Genomic DNA, 19,976 nt, shown 5'->3' with positions numbered 1-19,976 from the left:
TAGACCCAGGGTCTTGCTGAATTGCCTAGGGCCTCACCACGTTATGAGGCTGGCTTTGGACTCACGATCCTCCCGCCTTAGCCTCTGGAGTTGCTGGGATCACAGACGTGTCCAGTGAGTTCTCTATCATCTTGAAGTGTAATCTTCATTCTCAGAGTTCAGAATGGCTCCCAGAGTTCCAGTGTGCTTGCCCACATTCCAGGAATGATTCTGGAGAATTAGAAAGAATGGTACACTTCTCTCTTTTAAGGGGAAGTCTCAGAACTACCATAGAACACTTCCTGTATGCCTTCTTAACCAGAATTTAGTCATATGGCCCCTCCTTCCAGCAAAGTCCAAAACTGTCCCATCTTAACTGGTGATACTGTGGACAGTCAGGGTGCTGTTACCCAAGAGGACAAAAGCAGGACTGAGAATGTGGCTCAGGGGTAGTGTGTTTGCTTAGCAAGTCGGAGACCCTGGGTTCCATCCCCAGCACCACACACTTCAAAAGCCTGAGGCAAGAGGCCTATAAGAAGAGAGAAATGCTTCACTAAGGCTTGCTAAAACCAACTTGAGCTCCTACCGTTTAAATAACCTTCCCAAATTCATATGCCAATTCTTAGTGTCAATTTTACTGGATACCAGTTGACTTAAATGTTTAAAAACCATTTAATTGCTATTTATTTATTTTTGATACTGGAGATTGAACCCAAGGCATCTTGCTATATCCCCAGTGCTCGCTTTCTTTCTTTCTTTATTTTATTTCTTTATTTTTTTTTTTTTTTGAGACAAGGTCTAGCTTAATTGCCCAGGCCAGCCTCAAATTTGCTATCCTCCTGTCTTGGTTATCCAAGCAGATGGGATCACAGGTGAGCATCACCTTGAACAGCTTCTGTACCTACATTTTATTTGTTTATTTGTTTATTTATTTATTTATTTACAGATCAAGGATTGAACTCAGGGTGCTTAACCACCGAGGCATATCCCCAGCCTTTTTATTTTTTATTTTGAGACAGGTCTCACCAAGTTGCTTAGGGCCTCACTAAATTGCTGAGGCACCACCAAACCCAGCAGGTAAGGAATTTGCTGTTTAAAAACAGATCCATGTGAGAGGGTGGGGTTATAGTTCAGCAGTAGAGGGCTTGCCTCACACATGAGAGGCACTGGGTTCCATCCTCAGTACCACATTAAAAAAATAAATAAAGATATTGTGTCCATCTACAACTAAAAAATAAATTTAAAAGAAAAGAGAGAGAGATCCATATGAAAATGAAAATAATGACATCCATCCAAAGGTTTACCCAGAGGCCAGGAGACAGACAGGAGAATCAAGAGTTCAAGGCCAGGGGCTGGGGATGTGGCTCAAGCGGTAGCGCGCTTGCCTGGCATGCGTGAGGCCCGGGGTCTATCCTCAGCACCACATACAAACAAAGATGTTGTGTCCGCTGAAAAACTAAAAATAAAATAAATAAATTTTCTCTCTCTCTCTCTCTCTCCCTCTCCTCTCTCTTTAAAAAAAAAAAAAAAAAAAAGAGTTCAAGGCCAGCCTCAGCAAGGCACTAAGCAACTCAGTGAGACCCTGTCTCTAAATAAAATACAAAATACGGCTGGGGATGTGGCTCAGTGGTGGAGTGCTCCTGAATTCAGTCCTCCTTCGTACCCCCCCCAAAAAAAAACTTTTTTAAAGTTTTTTTTACCATGAGATTTCTTTTTCTTGGTACTAGGGGTTGAACACAGGCATGTTCCACCACTGAGCTACATGCCCAGCCCTTTTATTTTATTTTGCAACAGGGCCTTACTAAATTGAGAGGCTTGCAATTCTCCTGTCTCAGCCTCCCAAATCCCTGGGATTACAGCCATGCACCACCACATGGAGTTAGCCATAAGATTTAACAAAGAGTTAGACTCTTTTGCCTGCAAATGTCTGATGGGTGACCTACACCAGGATTAAAGACTTGGCATGGAACCTGGCACAGTGGCCCGCACCTATAATCCCAGTGACTTGGGAGGCTGAAGCAGGAGGATTGCAAATTCCAGTCCAGCCTCAGCAAATTAGTGAGGCCCTAAGCAACCCAGTGAAATCCTGTCTCAAAAAATAAAAATGGATGGGAGCCAAGCATGGTGGCCTGTAATCCCAGTGGCTCAGGAGGCTGAGACAAGAGGATCAAGAGTTCAAAGCCAGCCTCAACAATTTAGTGATGCACTTAGCAACTCAGTGAGACCCTGTCCCCAAATAAAATACAAAATAGGGCTGGGGATGTGGCTCAGTGGTTGAGTGCCCCTGATTTCAATCCCTGGTAATCTTCCCCCACAAAAATGGATGGGAATGGAGCTCAGTGTTCAGTCCCCAGTACCGGGTGGTGGTGAGGGTGGGGGACATGCCATCTCTGTCTTCATTTTGTATCCATCTCTTTTGCTCTGAGTCATTTTGGAAACCAGGTCTGACAGATGAACATTTTGTGACAAGTGGAAGCTACCCCGATGGCAACAGCGACTTTCTTATTGCTGAAAAGTTCCCACTCAACCCATCCTGAGATCCGGAGAGATCAGATCATGCCTGATCAAGATCACCTGCTCTGGCAGCTGTGGAAATCCTCCAGCTGTGCAGACTCCTGGCCTTTGCCCTCCTTCCCATTTCTACAAAACCTCGAAGACATTGGCAGCCTCTGGAAGACGACCCTAAGGACATGGGTCCCTTACCTTCCCAGTGCAGCTACACTGATGAAAGCTCCTTTCGTGCTCCCCCCCATTACCATTCCTGTTTGGTTTTGGAGGCAAGTGGTCAGAGCTGACCTGTTAGATCCTCAGAGGCAGGTGTCCTAGGACTCCAGTGACAAGATCATATAGCACCAAGGAATCTTTCAAAAGGGTTAATAGTTATTGAACACCTACGACGATGCATTATACTTTATTGCTAGAGCTATGCTTATTACTTCATGAACCCTAAAAATCCTAAACAAGTGTTAAAAAAGAAAGTTGTAAAATAGGTAAAGTGACTTCCATTGATCAGATGAAAAAAGTGCATTTTGGTAAAATCTGCGTAACTTTCCCAATATCACTTAGTTTCGGTGTGGTGAAATTGGGATTCAAATCCAGACACGACTGATTCCAAAGTCATTATTCTTTCCACAAAACCAAATATTGTTGAAAGAAACTAAAGAATATTGGCTGTAGGTATAGCTTAGTGGTAGAGTACTTACCCAGCATGCACAAGGCCCACGGTTTGATCGAAAGAAAGAAAAAGGAGAGGGAGGGGCGGAAGGAGGGAGAAAGAGAAAAAAAAAAAGAAAGGAAGAAAGGAAGGCAAAAGAAAGAAAGAAAGAAAAAATTAAGGAATATTTAAATACTTTAATACTTGAATAAATGGAAAGATATCCCATGTTCATGGATCATGTAAAGGCAAAGGAAACACTTCTCCTTTGTCCTCTGAAGGTTAACTGACATAAACTGACAACAGACAAACTAGTAGAAGAATAAAGTATACAAATTGATTAATTTGCATGGGACAGTCCCAGGAATGTGATTACCCACCTACCCATGTGGGTTGTATATTTATAAACCTTTTTTCACAGGGTGGAAGGAGGAGGAATAGGGTAAATGAAGGTGAGGGCTGGAGTCTCAGTGCAAAAAAAGGATATCTATTGTGTTGCCAAAGTCCCCCACGTTATGTCTCCAAGCTGTCCTCAGAAGAATAGATGAAAAGTCTGTCCAGGTGTGGTAGTGACTGTCTTTCTTGGTGGTTAACATTTCCTGGTTATTATGAAATTCCTATGGAGGAAGTTTAAGACAACTGCATTTCTTCGGGAAATTTTCTCAGTTAGGTAAGGAAATGGGAGAGAGCACCTTTTTGTATTGGGGGAGTGTGGGGAGACCTTGTTCCTGGACAAGAGAAAACCATTTCCAGAGAGTCCCTGATTCTCAGGCTGTTTCTTTTCTTTTCTCCTTTTTTTTTGGGGGGGGGGGGGAGATACATCTTCTCAGTTCTTTTTCTTTCCTTTTTTTAAAATTTATTTATTTTTTATTCCAATTTGTTATATATGAAAGTAGAATGCATCACAATGCATATTACACATTTGGAGCACAATTTTTCATATCTCTGGTTGTATACAAAATATATTCACACAATTCGTGTCTTCATACATGTACTTAGGGTAATGATGTCCATCTCATTCCACCATCTCTTCTACCCCCATCTCCCTCCCTTCCTCTTCCACTCCTTTCCCTTATCTAGAGTTCATCTAATCCTCTGATGCTCCTCCTCCTTACCCCAATATGAATCAGCCTCCTTATCTCATTTGGTTTTGGGGGATTGGCTAACTTTACTTAGCATTATATTCTCCAACTCCATCCATTTACCTGCAAGTGCCATGATTTTTTTTCTCTTTTATTGCTGAATAATATTCCATTGTCTGTATGTACCACAGATTCTTTATGCATTCATCCACTGAAGGGCATCTAGGTTGGTTCCACAGTTTAGCTATTGTGCTGCTATAAACAGTGATGTGTCCCTGTAGTATGCTGTTTTTAAGTCCTTTGGGTATAGACTGAGGAGTGGGATAACTGGGTCAAATGGTGGTTCTATTCCCAGTTTTCCAAGGAATCTCCATATTGCTTTCCAGATTGGCTACACTAACTTGCAGTCCCACCAGCAATGTGTGAGTGTGTCTCAGGCTGTTTCTTACGACAGCATGCCAAAGCATTGCACTTTGGGGCATTATTTTCTGAATCCCAATAATCAGAAGCCATACTTTTATTTATTTGTTTGTTTGTTTGTTTAGTGGTGCTAGGGACCACAAAAGTCAGGCAAGTGCTGTGCCACTGAGCCACACCCCAACCCCCAAGGTCTTAATTTTAATTTAATTTAATTTTTTTTTTTTTTTTGAGTGGGGGGTGGTTATTGCTTTTTTGTTGTTGTTTTGGGATTTTTTTTTTTTTTTTTTTGTACTAGGGATTAAACCCAGGGTTGTTTTACTGCTGAGCTACATCCGCAGCCTTTTTTATTTTTTATTTTAAGACAGGGTCTCACTAAGTTGCTGAGGTTGACCTTGAACCTGCAATCCTCCTGCCTAAGCCTCTAGAGTTGTTGGGATTACAGACATGGGCCACTGTACCAGGGGCAACATCTTGAGGTTGTAACACGGGTTCACTTCATGCTTTGACTCTATCCCTGTGTGGCTTTGGAACTTACATGTTTTTTTTTTTTTTTTCTTTTTCCCAGCCTTCTTCTCCTCCCTGGTCTTCTTTTCCCTAAACTTCTCCTCCCTGATGTTCTTTTCCCTGATCTTCTCCTTCCGGATCTCTCCTCCCTAACCTTATTTTCTCTGAATCACCTCTATAAAAGCCCCCTGCTGATGGGCAGAATCACAGCCTTCCAGACAGGAGTGCCCTGGGTTTCTCCTTTGCTAACAAAACAATAAACCATCCTTTTCCTTTTTTTAAATACTGCGTCCTCCTTATTGGATTGGCACCAAGGACAAGGACCAAGCTTTTGGCAACAAGATGACAATGCTATCCAAATTTATCTATAAATTCAACAAAGCTAGCCAAAATCTCATCTGTATTTTTGTGGAAATTGACAAGGTGACCCAAAAACATAGAAGTGCAAGGGACCTAGCTGACATGACCAAAACAACCTTGAAAAAGAATAAAGCTAAAGAACTCTTTCAAATTCCAAAACTTATCACAAAGCATACTAATCAAGAGAATGTGACCAGACACAGTAGCACATGCTTATAATCCCAACTACTTGGGAGGCTGAGACAGGAAGATCACAAGTTAGAGGCCAGCCTGGGCAACTCAGCATCATCCAGTCTCAAAATAAAATTAAAAAGGGGCTGAGGATGTAGCTCAATGTTAAGACTTCAACCCCCATTACCAAAAAAAAAAAAAAAGTGTGATACTGACAAAAGGATAGACTTTAAAAATCAATAGAATTAGCTGGGCAGGAGGCTCATGCCTCTTATCCCAGTGACTCAGGAGACTGGGGCAAGAGGATTGCAAGTTCAAAGACAGTCTCAGCAACTTAGTGAGGCCCTAAGCAACCAAGAGACACCCTGGCTCAAATTTTAAAAAATAAAAAAAGAGCTGGGGATGTGACTCAGTGCTTAAGCACCCCTAGGTTCAATCCCTGGTACCAAAAAAAAAAAAAAAAAAATAGACCAATGGAATCAAATGGACAGTCCAGAAATAAACCCAATCAAAGGACAAAATTATAATTTAGCTTAAAGATCTTAATTGATATGGGGGGTGGGCAAGCCAAGGATAGAATCCAGAGCTTCATGCATGCTAAGCATGCACTCTACCACTGAGCTATGCCCTAGCCCTATATTTCAAATCCTAGAATTGGAAAACATTTTATTCCATAAAATAGAATACATAGTGTAATGGTCTGAGCAGACAAGATTGGTTTTATAGACAGGGAAAGACCGAAGAAAACAGGAACAAAAAACAAAAAGAAGGTTGGTCATTTCAAATTTGCTTTCTTTGTAAGATGGGAACATGGAAACAGAATAATATGAAAGTAAACAATTAATTAACATCAAATTATTTCAGGGTTACTTCATTTGTGTAAGGATTAAAGCAAAGGGTACTTCATTATCATGCCAATTAAAATTGACCTGTTTGAGAAATTTGGCTTACTTTCTAGTCCTGATTAGAGAAGGTCAAGATAAAAGAACTCTTACAACTCTATAATTTAAAAAAAAAACAAATTATCCAAGTTTTTTTAATGGGCAAAAAATCTGAATAGACATTTCTCCCAAGACAAACAAATAGCCAATAAGCTCATGAAAAGATGGCATCATTAGTCATTAAGGAAATGCAAATCAAGAGCCCAGGGAGATGCCACTTCACACCCACTAGCTAAGATGATGATGAAGAGATACACATAATAAGTTGGCCGGACTGGAGAAGTGGGAGCACTCCACACTGCTGGTGGGGGTGAATGGTGGGGCTGTTTTGGAAAACAGTCTTTCAGAAGGACTACACCAAAGTTACCAAATGACCCAGAAATTCCATTCCTCAGTAAATACCAAGGGAAAACATGTCTACTCAAAAACATGGATACAATGTTCACAGCAGTATTATTTCTGATTGCTAAAAAGTAGACACAATTCATTTACCCATCTACTGCTTCACGGATCAACAACATGTCTATGTCCACACAAGAATATTATTTGACCAAAAAAGAAATGAAGTACTGATTCAAGTTATAGCGTAGATACACCTTGAAAACATTATGCTGAGTGAAAGAAGCTAGTCAACAAAAACCATCTATTGGATGACTGTATTTACATGAAATATCTATAATAGGTAAATCTACAGTGGCTGAAAGTCGATTCATGGTTGCCCCAGTATAGGGGAGCTAGGGGTAAAAGGCAGAATGGCTCTCCCTGCCTGGGATTTCTGTTTAGATGAAAATGTTTTTAAATTGTCTTGAGAAACTGTTCTGACTTATTAAAAACCACTGGAGCCAGGCATAGTGGCACACACCTATAATCCCAGTGGCTCAGGAGGCTGAGGCAAGAGAACCACAAGTTCAAAGCCAGCCTCAGCAAAAGCAAGGTGCCAAGCAACTCAGTGAAACTCTGTCTCTAAATAAAATACAAAATAGGGCTGGGGATGTGGCTCAGTGGTTGAGTGCTCCTGAGTTCAATCCCCAGTACAAAAAAAAAAAAAAAAAAAAACAATAAAACACTGGACTGTATACTTTAAACAGGTGAACAATGAATTGTATGATAAGCAAATTACTTTTTTTTTTTTTTTTTTTTGGTACAGGAGATTGAAACCAGAGGTGATTTACCTCTGAGCCACATCTCCAGCATTTTTAAATTTTATTTTTTTTAATTAAAAGTTTGTTTGTTTGTTTTTGAGACAAGGCCTTTCTAAGTTACTGAGGCTGCCCTCAAACTTGTGATCCTCCTGCTTCAGCCTCCAGAGTCATTGTGATTACAGGTGTGCACCACCAGGCCCCACATGAATTCTACCTTGATAAAGCTGTAATTAATAAAACAAGTCTCCGTTTATCATTTTCAACAGATGTTTTCCAAATATCTATTTGAGAATTCTCACTGTTTCCTCTTGGGACCAGCACTCCCAGGTTTGTTGTGGCTATTGCTGTTTTGTGAGTTTGGGAATTGAACCCACAACCTCACGGGTATTAGGCATGCACTCTATGGTTGAGCTACACCCCGTCTTTGTGTTTTGTTTGTTACTGGGGATTGAAGGCAGGGCCTCACATATTGGGAAAAGTGCTCTACCACTGAGCTCCAAACCCAGACCTTTTTCTTTCCCTTTTTTTTAGACAGGGTCACACTAAGTTGCCCAGGTTGACCTTGAACTTGCAACTCTCTGCCTCAGCCTCCCCAGGTATGTTCTGTTTTGTTTCTTAATTATAGCTATTCCATGGGCTGGGGCTGGGGCTTAGTGGTAGAGCGCTTGCCTGGCATGTGTGAGGCACTGGGTTCGATCCTCAGCACCACATAAAAAGATAAATAAAGTTATCGTGTTCATCTACAACTAAAAATATATGTATTTTTTAATTGTAGCTATTCGAGGAGGGTCTAGTTTGTTCAGGCTTGGTTTCCAGGAAAGTCAGGAAACCCAATTCCTAATCCCTAGGTAACTGTCAACAGCCTAACTCTAGGGGACTGAAGATTGAATGCTTCAGGCTTAACCGAAGAGCCGCAACCCCAGCCCCTACTAATATTTTTATTTTGAGACAGAGTCTTGCTAAGTTGCTCAGGGCCTCGATAAATTACCCAGGTTGCTCTTGAACTTGTAATCCTCCTGCCTCCTGTCATTGGGGTCACAGGCACGTGCCATCGGGCCAAGCTCCACCAGCCCTTTTTCCATTTGTTTGTTTGTTGTTATTTGTGTTTTGAGACAGGGTCTCCCTAAATCGCCAGCAACGGCTTTGAACTTCTGATCCTCCTGCCTCCACTTCCCCAGTTACAGGGATGAGAGGCGTGAACCACCGTGCCCAGCTGAAGGTCCTTTCTTATGACACTCAAAGAGCTTCAATTCCATCCCTGGAGGAAATGTTGGGGTTTTTCTCCCCTTCAAGGCCAAGTGGTCAAAATCTGATGTGATTTCAATTTGCTCAGATAGTTCTCAGAACGAAAAATGAAAAACTTCTTTTGGATGTTTATATATAAGTAAAGACAACGGATACAATGTGGAGGTTAGTGACATATAATTCACACTAAAACAGTAAATTCAGTTTTCACTGAATCAGTCCTGGGGATTCACATATGTCCATATGTAAATATACAGCCAGTGTAACTCCACTGCATGTACAACCCCAGAATGGGAAGTTATACCCTTAACCCATAATATGTTGAAATACACTCTACTGTCATGTATATCTAAAAATAACATTTAAAAAAAAAAAAAGAAAGCTTTTGCTCATTCTGCTAATTTATTTATTTATCTATTTATTTATTCATTTATTTTTTTGTTTTTTGTCTTTGGAACCAGGGATTGAATTTAGGGGCACTTAACCACTGAGCCACATCCCTAGTCCTTTTTTTATTTTATTTAGAGGTAGGGTCTCACTGAGTTGCCCTTTTGCTGAGGCTGGCTTTGAACTCTTGATCCTGCCTCAGCCTCCCAAGCCGCTGGGATTATAGGCGTTTACCACCGTGCCCAGCTCGGCTAATTTATTTTCAACTTGTTTAAAGAGAGCCAATAATGTAAAAAAAGAAAAATATATCAGCCTGGTGTGGTGGCACACACTGGTAATCCCAGCGGCTCAAGAGACTGAGGCAGGAAGATCGTCAGTTCAAAGCCAACCTCAGCAACTTAGCAAGGCCCTAAGCAACTCACTGAGACCCTGTCTCTAAATAAAATACAAAAAAGGGCTGGGGATGTGGCTCAGTGGTTAAGCACCCCTGGGTTAAATATCTGGTACCAAAGAGAAAGAAAAGAAAAAGGAAAAAAAAAAAATCTATCCACTAAAAAACAAAAGCCCAACCTTCTAAGATAATCATTATTAATATTTTGTTCCAATAATTTTGCATGCTTTTTTCTTTTTTTAGCTGGAGTGGTGAGGGGGATGTGTCCAGGATTCAACTCAGGGGCACTTGACCACTGAGCCACATCCCCAGCCCTATTTTGCATTTTATTTAGAGACAGGTTCTCACTGAGTTGCTTAGTGCCTTAATTTTGCTGAGGCTGGCTTTGAACTCTCGATCCTTCTGCCTCAGACTCCTGAGCGTGCACCACCGTGCCTGGCTGCTTTTTCTTTCTTAACGCTATAAGTACTTCCTCATATTATTGGTTTTGGTTTTTATGGTCCTGGGAATGGATTCTAGAATACCACCCAGCTGCACCCCTAGGTTACATAGTTATTTTCTTCTCAGGCAGGGTCTTGATACATTGCCCAGGTGAGTCTTGACTCCAGGACTCAAGCAATTCTCCCACCTCGGCCTCCCCGGTAGCTGGACCTGCAGGTGTGCATCACCATGCCTGCCTTCCCATACATCTTTTTTCTTTTAGAATCAGGAATTGAACCCAGGCCCTCATGCATGATGGCAAGTGCTCTACCACTGACCTACACCCCCAGTTCTTTGTTTATTTTTGGGACAGGGACTCACTAAGTTGCCCAGCCTGGCCACAAACTTGCATTCCTCCTGCCTCAGCTCCTGATAGCTGGGTTCTGAGCCACAGTACCCAGATCTACATAGTCTTTATAAATGTAATTTAATGCCAGTAGAGATATCAGGGTTTATTTTCCATTACTCTACCACTGAACATAGAGACACCGGACATCCTCTAGCTTAGATAAAAGTGAAAAAAAAAAAAAAAAGATTTAAAACAAAAAATTTTTTTCAGTACTGGGGTCAAACTCAGGGACACTACCACTGAGATATATCCTCAGCCCTGTTTACTTGTTATTTTGGGACTAAATTGCTGACGCTGCCCTTGAACTTATAATTCTCCTACTTCAACCTTTCAAATAGCTGGGATTATAGATCTGTTTCACCCACCACGCAAAAATTAATACCTTTACACAGAGAGTTTTCTGGTATTTACTATTATTTCCTAGAATAGACTCTGGTTCCTAAGAAGTTGAATTGATGAATCAAAGACTATAACTGCTTCAAAGCATTTTTCTAAAGAGTACATCATTTATAAATATATGTATTGAGGAGGAACTGGGGACTGAACTCAGGGGCACTCTGCCACTGAGCCACATCCCCAGTCCTATTTTGTATTTTATAGAGAGACAGAGTCTCACTGAGTTGCTTAGCACTTCACTAAGTTGCTGAGGCTGGCTGTGAACTCTTGATCCTCCTGCCTCAGCCTCCCAAGCCACTATACCCAGCTCATCATTTATACTTATAAAGAGTAAATACAGGGCTGGGGATGTGGCTCAAGTGGTAGCGCGCTCACCTGGCATGCGTGTGGCCCACGTTCGATCCTCAGCACCACATACAAAAAAAGATGTTGTGTCCGCCAAAAACTAAAAAATAAATATTAAAAAAATTCTCTCTCTTTAAAAAAAAATTAAAAAAAAAAAAAAGAGTAAATACAGGGGCTGGGGTTAGCTCAGTGGTAGAGCTTGCCTCGCATGTGTGAGGCCTTTATTTAAAAAAAGAGTAAAGACAGGTTTAGTATGCTACAGCAGATATGTCTGTGTGTGTGCTTATATATACATATTATTGATATTGATTTATTTACTCATTTTTGGTGGGGGTCTACTGGGGATTGAACCCAGGGCCTCAGGCATGCTCCGCACATGCTCTACCACTGAGCTACACCCTCTGCCCCACAAAGTATTATTTAAATCCTGAAAATTATAAGTCATGTCTTGTGGCTCAGAAAAGGATCCTCAGAAAGGTGGCATTTTTAGATCACATGCTGAGCAATGTGATCTAAAGGCCTTAAAAGCAAGCTCAGAATCAAGGTCCTTCTAACCTGCCTTGCTTCCCAGATGATAGCAGGGAACGACTTTCTGCAAAGTTCCCTTATCTGTCTAGACCCACCCAAGAAGAAACCCATACCTCTGGTCCTGCTCTGAGCGTTTAGGAACTCATATTACAGGAAGAAGGAGGAAAGTCTCTCCGCACACCAGACAGACCTTCTTCTTCAGACCCAACAGACTTTGTCCCAGATCCCTCATGTTTCTTCACGCCCGTTGAGTTACCTGGAATCCTGGCTACTCCGCAGGTTGAGGCGGGGCAATTACAAATTCAAGGACAGCCGGGCAATTTAGAGAACTGTCTCAAAACACCATTACAAGGGCTAATCGTGTAGCTCAGTGGTAGAGCTAGTAGGGTGTGACCCTTAGTAGCACAAAGCAAAAAAAAAAAAAAGCACAAATACAACAGAGAAAAGTTTGTTTTTTAATCATCATCATTATTTTGGTACCAGGAATTGAACCCAGCGGGGCTTAACTACTGAGCTGCATCCCCAGTTCATTTTATTTTCTTTTTTTTTTCACAGAATGCCTTTTTAAAAATTAATTAATTATTTATTTGTTTGTTTGTTTATTTATTTTTGTGGTCCTGGGGAATGAACCCAGGGCCTTGTGCATGTGAGACAAGAACTCTACCAACTGAGCTATATCCCCAGTCCTTATTTATTTTATGCAGTGCTAAGGATCGAACCCAGTGCCTCACACATGCTAGGCAAGCCCTCTGCCTACAGCCCCTTATTTTCAATTTGGAGACAGGGTCTTACTGAAGCCAGATTTAAAATTAGGTAGTCAGTGTAGTTAGGTAAATGGAGGCCATGCTGAAAATGAATTCCGGGAAACTCAGGACAACTCATGGAATGTTAATGAAGTCCCGAAAAAGCCCTAGGCCCAAAGTCCATCCCAAAGGAAAGTTAATGAAGCCCAGGAAACAGCCCCCAACAGATTTGGAGATAGCCCATCCCAAAGAAGTGTTAATGAAGTCCTTCCTGCCCAGATTACTTCTTTGGCCCACCTGTGTCCCAACCCTTCGGGCCTTCCAACCTGCATTCCATCACTGAAAGAACTATAAAAAAGGGAAACAACCGCACTTCCACGGATTCCACCTCTTGGGTCCCCTTCTTCCTCCGGGAGAAGTCTTTTCTGCTGTCCTTTAATAAACTTCTAATTTCTACTCTGACCTTGCCTCGGCGTGCTTCTCTGGTGTTATTCTTCAACATTGGGGACGCAAGGACTCCTCACCGGTCAACAGGGGTAACATTACTGAGTAAGTTGTTTAGAGCCTCACTAAGTTGCTGAGGCTAGACTTGAATTTGCAATCCTCCTGCCTCAGCCTCCCAAGTCACTGGGATTACAGGCATGCACCTCTGCACCCAGCCTGTTTTTTAATCATTATTATTGTCTTAACATAGAAATGGCAAAGCTTCTATTGCACTGGCAAGTAAATGTATCCATCTCATTTCTTGATATCATAATAATGCCACAATTTTTGTTGTAAATTTTGTGGTGCTGGGGATCACGCCCAGGGCCTTGAGTATGTTAGGCAAGCACTCCACTCTACCACTGAGCTACACCCCCAGCCTGATGTTTGAATCATTTACTGTATGCTCACTGCAGATATAAAAGCTGCATTCCTTTTTTTTTTTTTTTTTTTTTTTGGTGCCAAGGATTGAACCCAGGGGCACTTAACCACTGAGCCACATCCCCAGCCCTTTTTTATTTTGAGACAGGGCTTCACTAAATTGCTTAGGGCCTCACTAGGTTGCTGAGGCTGGCTTTGAACTTGCAAGAACTTGTGATTGTCCTGCCTCAGCCTCCCAAGCCACAGGTATTACAGGCATGTGCCACCATGCCCCGCTAAAAGTTGTATTTCTTAGTAGCAGAAACTGCTAGTTGCCCCTTTAATCTAATCCCTTGCTTAGTTGCCATTAGAATAGCTGGTGTTGGATGACTGCTGGTCATCTAATCTCTCCCTTTCTTGAAGACAGGGTGTGTAACTAGAAAACCACATTTCCAATCGCCCTTTCAGGCAGGCATAGACAGATGACTAATGAGATATGTGTGGAAATTATTGGAAGTCCTTCTAGAAAACCCTTTGAAATGGGAACAAATTGCTGGTGCAGTCATTTTTAAAATGTTTTCCTTCCTTTTGCTTCCTGCCTAGAACTCTGACAAGTTTCCAACAGCCATTTTGTTGTCAAGGAAAAAAAAAAAATGGAGTAGTATGGGCTAGGGCACTTCAAATGCAGTCAGGAGGCTATTATCAATCAGCTCTTAGACACGTCCTCAGCTGAACTGCTTGCTGAACAGGGCTGCAGACCTGCCCAGTCTGGATCCAAGTTGACCTTTTGAAATCTTGTTACCCGGGGTGACCTTCTGTACAAAGCACGAGATGGCACCCAATCCCAATCCCAAAGAGCTCCTGCCAGCACGAATCATGATTCTTAAAAAGTGGTGTAATTTCCAACCCCCTTGCAGTTTAAAGCTACAGATACAGTTGCCATTTTGTAAGACCACGTCCTCAAGATTATTTGAATCTGTGTTTTCCAGGACTGCAATCTTAATTAGCCCCAAATAAATGTGACTTACTGTGTACAATTTCTACTAACAAACCATACTAATTATCATCTTTCCTAATTTTGTTGTTGTTATTATTTGGGGGGTGTGTGTGTGTATACTATGGATTTAACCCAGCTGTGCTTTACCATTAAACTACACACCCAGTCCTTTGAATTTTTTTAAATTTTGAGGCAGGGTCTTGCTAAGTTGCTGAGACTAGCCTGAAACTCTTTGTTGCTGTTGTTCTAATTAGTTATATACAACAGTAGAATGCATTTTAAACACATTGGCCTGAAACTCGCCATCCTCCTGCCTCTTCCTCCTGAGTCCTGAAACTATAGGCTTGCGTTTGGGCCACCCTGTCCAATAGTCATTTTCCTTAAAGCTAGAAGTTTTCAATAACACCAAAAATGCTCTGCAAAAAATAATGAGAAATCTTGTGCTGTCTGCGTTTATATTTGGGGGGTTTTGTTTGATTGGTACTGGGGATTGAACCTAGGGAGCCTTACCACTGAGCTATATCCTCAGCCCTTTCTATTTTTGACAACAGGGTTGTGCTACATTGCTTAGAGCCTCCTTAAATTGCTGAGGCTGGCCTGGAACTTACAATCCTCCTGCCTTAGCCTCCAGAGTTGCTGGAATTACAGTGTGCGCCACTATTTTTTCTTGTGGTATTAGGGATTGAACCTGGGGTGCTCTATCACTGAGCTACATTCTCCGGAATATATATATTCTAATTTTGAGACATAGTTTGTTAAATTGCCCAGGCTGGCCTCAAACTTTCAGTCTTCCTGCCTCAGCTTCCAGAGTTGCTGATATTACAGGTATACACCGCCACACCCAGCTTGCCTGCATTTATCCTTTAAAAATAATATAAGCACTTTTTATTCTGAGTCAGTTGCCACTTTCAGCTATTTTAAATCTTTTATCATTCAAAATCCAATTCTTCCCAGCCTCCTGGTACTCACATGCGACCCCTACTCTGACTCCTGAGAATAAGACCACCTGATGCTAAACTGTCAACACATATTTTCTCCATTTTTAAACCTTCTCTTAACTACACATCTGTTCTTTCCCCTCTCTCTCTCTCTCTCTCTCTCTCACTGGGTACTGAAACCAGGGGCACCTTACCTCTGAGCTACATCCCCAGTCCTTTTGATTTTGAGACAGGTCTCACTAAAGTGCCCAGGCTGGCCTCACCTTATGGTCCTCCTGCCTCAGCCTTCTGAGTGGCTGGGATTACAGGCAAAAGCCATATGACTGGCTCCCTACCCACCCCACACACTTTTTCTTTCTTTCATTCATTTTAGAGATAATGGACATTGTTTAATTTCCTATTTATGGGTCAAAAGAATATTATTGTGCCAGTGCTCTACTTTATGCTTGGAAAGTAGCCCTTGCTGCTCTGCCATAGCAACTTATTTTTTAAATGGTCTTGTTTCTTTCTCTTCCTCTCTCCCTGCTCCTCCCTAATCTTTCCGGAAACAGGATTACCTTTCTTCCCCTTCCAAGGCAGATTTATCTGTCCTTGAGTTCACACCCACCATAGGAATGAAATAAGCCAGACTTTGGGGATGGCACCAGAAGATCTCAGTAACGACTGTCTCCCACATTAACAATGTGAATTACAACTCCAGACTGAAAACACGCAGAATGTAGCCTTTGAGTCACCTTTTTGAATGTATGCTCTCTTATGAATTTTTTTTTTAGTCGTAGGTGGACACAACACCTCTATTTTATTTGTTCATCCTTATGTGGTGCTGGGGATTGAACCCAGTGCCTCAAGCATGCTAGAAAAGCACTCTACCACTAAGCCACAACCCCAGCCTCTGAGTCACCTCTTTCAAAGCCCCCTGTTCCTATTGATGGACAGAATCACAGCCTCTGGGACAGGAGTCCCTGTGTTTCTCCTTTGCTAGCAAAGCAATAAACCTTCTTTTTCCTTTTTCTTCTTTTTCCTTTCCTCATTATTGGATTGGCCTCAGGGACAAGGACTGAGCTTTTGGCCACATTATGACTGAGGAATTAGAGGAAGTGTGATGGTTCCTTTGAGTCCATGTGGGACTAGTCTAAATACAAGATTAAAATTTCATTTATCCTGGTCTTGGACTACTGCAAGAGTTTGAGTGTTCATTACTGTCAAAGAAAGAATTACTGTGTAATTCTGTGTCATCCCAAGTGGGTGCCAAGAAGTAATTAGCTGTAAGCACTGAAACCTCCTGCCCCCACACAGCTTGAGGTCTACCTTGACATGACCTATGAGTCTATGGTCTTCATTAGCAGAACTTTAATACTCCAGGAGATGCTTGCCCAGTTGAATACCTTTATTATACATTCCAGGAAATTATCTGGAAAAGTTATCAAGGCCTTTTCTGTGTGTGTATATGCGTGCTGCTGCTGACTGAAGCCAGGGCCTCATACCTGCCAGGCAAGCACTCTACCAGTGAGCTACACCCGCAGCCCATGAAGGAATTTTCAAAGTGAATGTTTTAATTTATATATATATATATATATATATATATATATATATATATATATATATATATATATATAATATTTAGTTGTAGTTGGACGTGATACCTTTGTTTTCTTTATTTTTATGTGGTACTGAGGATCGAACCCACGCCTCGCACATTCTAGGGGAGCGCTCTACCACTGAGCCACACTCCAGCCCCTAATTTCTATTTTTCTAATGGCTTGAAATATTTACTCTTTAATACATCATGAAACTAACACCCCCTAACATTACAAAGTAACATCCACTTTCACATGTTCTTTGATTGTGTGTGTGTGTGTGTGTGTGTGCGTGCGCGCAATACGTGTGTGCAGCCCTGGGGTTTGAACCCAGTAGCTGGTGCGTGCTAAATACATGTGTTATGCTCGAATTCGGGACCCCCAAAAGACCACCAGAGACCAAGATCGATGTAAACAGCAAAGAGGTGTTTATTGCGAGCTAGCTCTGTCCTCTGCACGCACACAGCAACTAGTGAAGCTGAGAGGCCCCGAGCCCAGGGTTTGCAGCAGTTTTACACATTCTTTGGAGAAGGCAGGGACTTCACATACATCATAGCATCTCTTAGCAAACATCACACACCGCAGGAAAATCAAATAACAACTCTAAAACATGATTAGCACATTCACTGGCCGGAACAAGTTGGGTAGGGATGATTGGTTACTACAAAAGGGGTATTCATTTGAACTGATTGGTTTAAGCCAAGAGGGGTATATGTGCTGAACTACATGGTTTCCCAACATGTTATCAACCACCATAAACTACTGGGAGGGTCATCTGGCATCCCAGGTATTTCCCTGTCTCATGCTGATTGGTGGCTGCTAGGGGGTTGGTATGGATCCCCACCTAGCCTGAGTCTGGGACACCTGGAGCAGCAGATCTCTCCTGTTATTTGTAGATAAACAACTTAGCAAGGTGGGAATGTGCCTAGGAGCGCTCTGTGGGTCTTTCCAAGGACAAAGATCATGTCCCTTCCTTGAACAGGCTTTGCTCTGAGATAGAGGCTGTTTTTTCACATGCTCTACCATTGATCTACCCCCAGCACTCGAATCTTTTTTTAACAATGACAGTGTATATTTGTTTTTGTTGTAGTGGTGGGTGCTGGTGCTGGGGATCAAACCCAGGGCCTTACACTGACAGTTATTCTTTTTTTTGGGGGGGGGGGGGGTGAAGTTTACTGGGGATTGAACTCAGGGGCACTCAACCCCTGAGCCACATCCCACATCCCCACCCCTATTTTGATTCTTATTTAGAGAGAGGGTCTCACTGAGTTGCTTAGGGCCTCGCTTATGCTGAGATTGGAGTTATTCATATTTGGGGATTAAAGTCAGGGCCTCAGGGAAGCCATCCACCACTAACCTACACTCCCATATCCCCACCACACCCAACCTTTTCATGTTTTTATTTTATTTTTTTTCCATTTTCATTTTCATTTTGAGACAGGAACTGGTTAATTGCCCAGATTGGCCTTGAACTTGTGCTCCTTCAGCCTCAGCTTCCCAGTTGCTGGAATTACTAGCATGCACCACCACACCCAGTTTGACAGTTGCTATTTGAACAGTACTCTTTAATTTTCGAAACACTTTCCTCCAGCATTTTCTTATGACTATCTCTAAACATATAGGAAAGAAAAAAAGAATTGAAAGTGAACATTCATATACCTGTCATCTAGATTTTAAATCAACGTTTTGTTATATTTGCAAAACACTTTTTATGGGTCAATTTTATTATCACTTTTTTATTTCACCTAATGACTAAGGTATGATTGTTTTATAGATAAGGAAACTGAGACTAGGAGTGTTTCAGACGTGCCTAGGAGCTCGTATCCGGGAGTTGTCAATTTATGCCAGCTGATTCATCCACACCCTCTGGGTGTCCTAGGTATTCAACGCAGGTCTGGAAAATAGTTTGAATATCCTTGGTGAGCCAAAGCTGCCAAGTCCATAAGGCAGGGGAATCAGCACAATCGTGGGAAAACCAACAAAATACATTTCTAAATCGTAAGTCATTCAGAAATGAATACAGCCTTGCATTTTCCCCTCCTCCTCATTCCACTTCCATTCCTGGCTAGTCATCGTCAGCTGCCCACTCTACCTGAGATATTTCTCCCACCCACTTTCTTTCCAGTCCCATCCACCTGGTGCAGGTTTAGGATATCCCTTATCTCACTGGTCTCCTTTCTCCTGCCTTTTTATGGACCAGAGAGAGACACAACACTGACCACATCCTTGGCGCTGCTCGCAAAACGATGGCTCACCTGAAGTCCGTCTAGAATCCTCTGCCCTCCACAAGACCACAAATTCAAGTTTCTGTCTTCTCACGCCTCAGCTTCTAACATAACTGAGGAGTGCCTTCCCCAATTACGCTCCAGCCTTTTTTGCTTTCCTCGTGTATGAATCACCATGCTCCCCCTCCCCCAATACAGGTGTGAATTCTCCACCTCCACGACGTGGCCCGCGCAAACGCCAACTCCTCTATGAACCCTGCACAAATCGCGGGCCTCTAGCACCCATCTGTGGCACAGATCATTTGGTTTAATTTCTCTGGGCGCCTCCAGCCTCCATTGCCCGAGGATAGAGAGCATCCTCGCGGAAAGGGGTCGAGGTTGCAGTCAGCTTCGCCCTCGCACACAGTCAGTGCTTTATCGTGCTTTATTTCGTCTAACTCAACGCAGCCTGCCCAAGGGGTGCGCCCGAGCACGCGCGCGCACACACGTGTCCCTTGGGCCACAGCCCTGGAACTGTCTCGGGATTCCCAGCCTATGGGTGCTTCCATTCCGGCCAGAGGGAGGGGTCGCTGGTTTGTTTAAAATCGCTGCAGCGGAGGCTCGTCACTTTGGCCCTCCTGCAGCCTCCGCCCTGTGTCGCTGCTGAAGTCCCCCTTCCTCTGCAAACAGGACTGCCCCGGGCCAGGTGGCTGCAGCCCGGCCGCGCCGCGCTCGGCCCCGAGCCCCCCCTCCGGCTCCCGCGTGGTGGCGCCCGCTTTGTCAGCGCGCCGCGCTCGCCG

This window comes from Marmota flaviventris, chromosome 7, assembly GCF_047511675.1.
Source record: "Marmota flaviventris isolate mMarFla1 chromosome 7, mMarFla1.hap1, whole genome shotgun sequence".
Taxonomy (NCBI): domain Eukaryota; kingdom Metazoa; phylum Chordata; class Mammalia; order Rodentia; family Sciuridae; genus Marmota; species Marmota flaviventris.
This window is presented reverse-complemented; position numbering follows the sequence as displayed.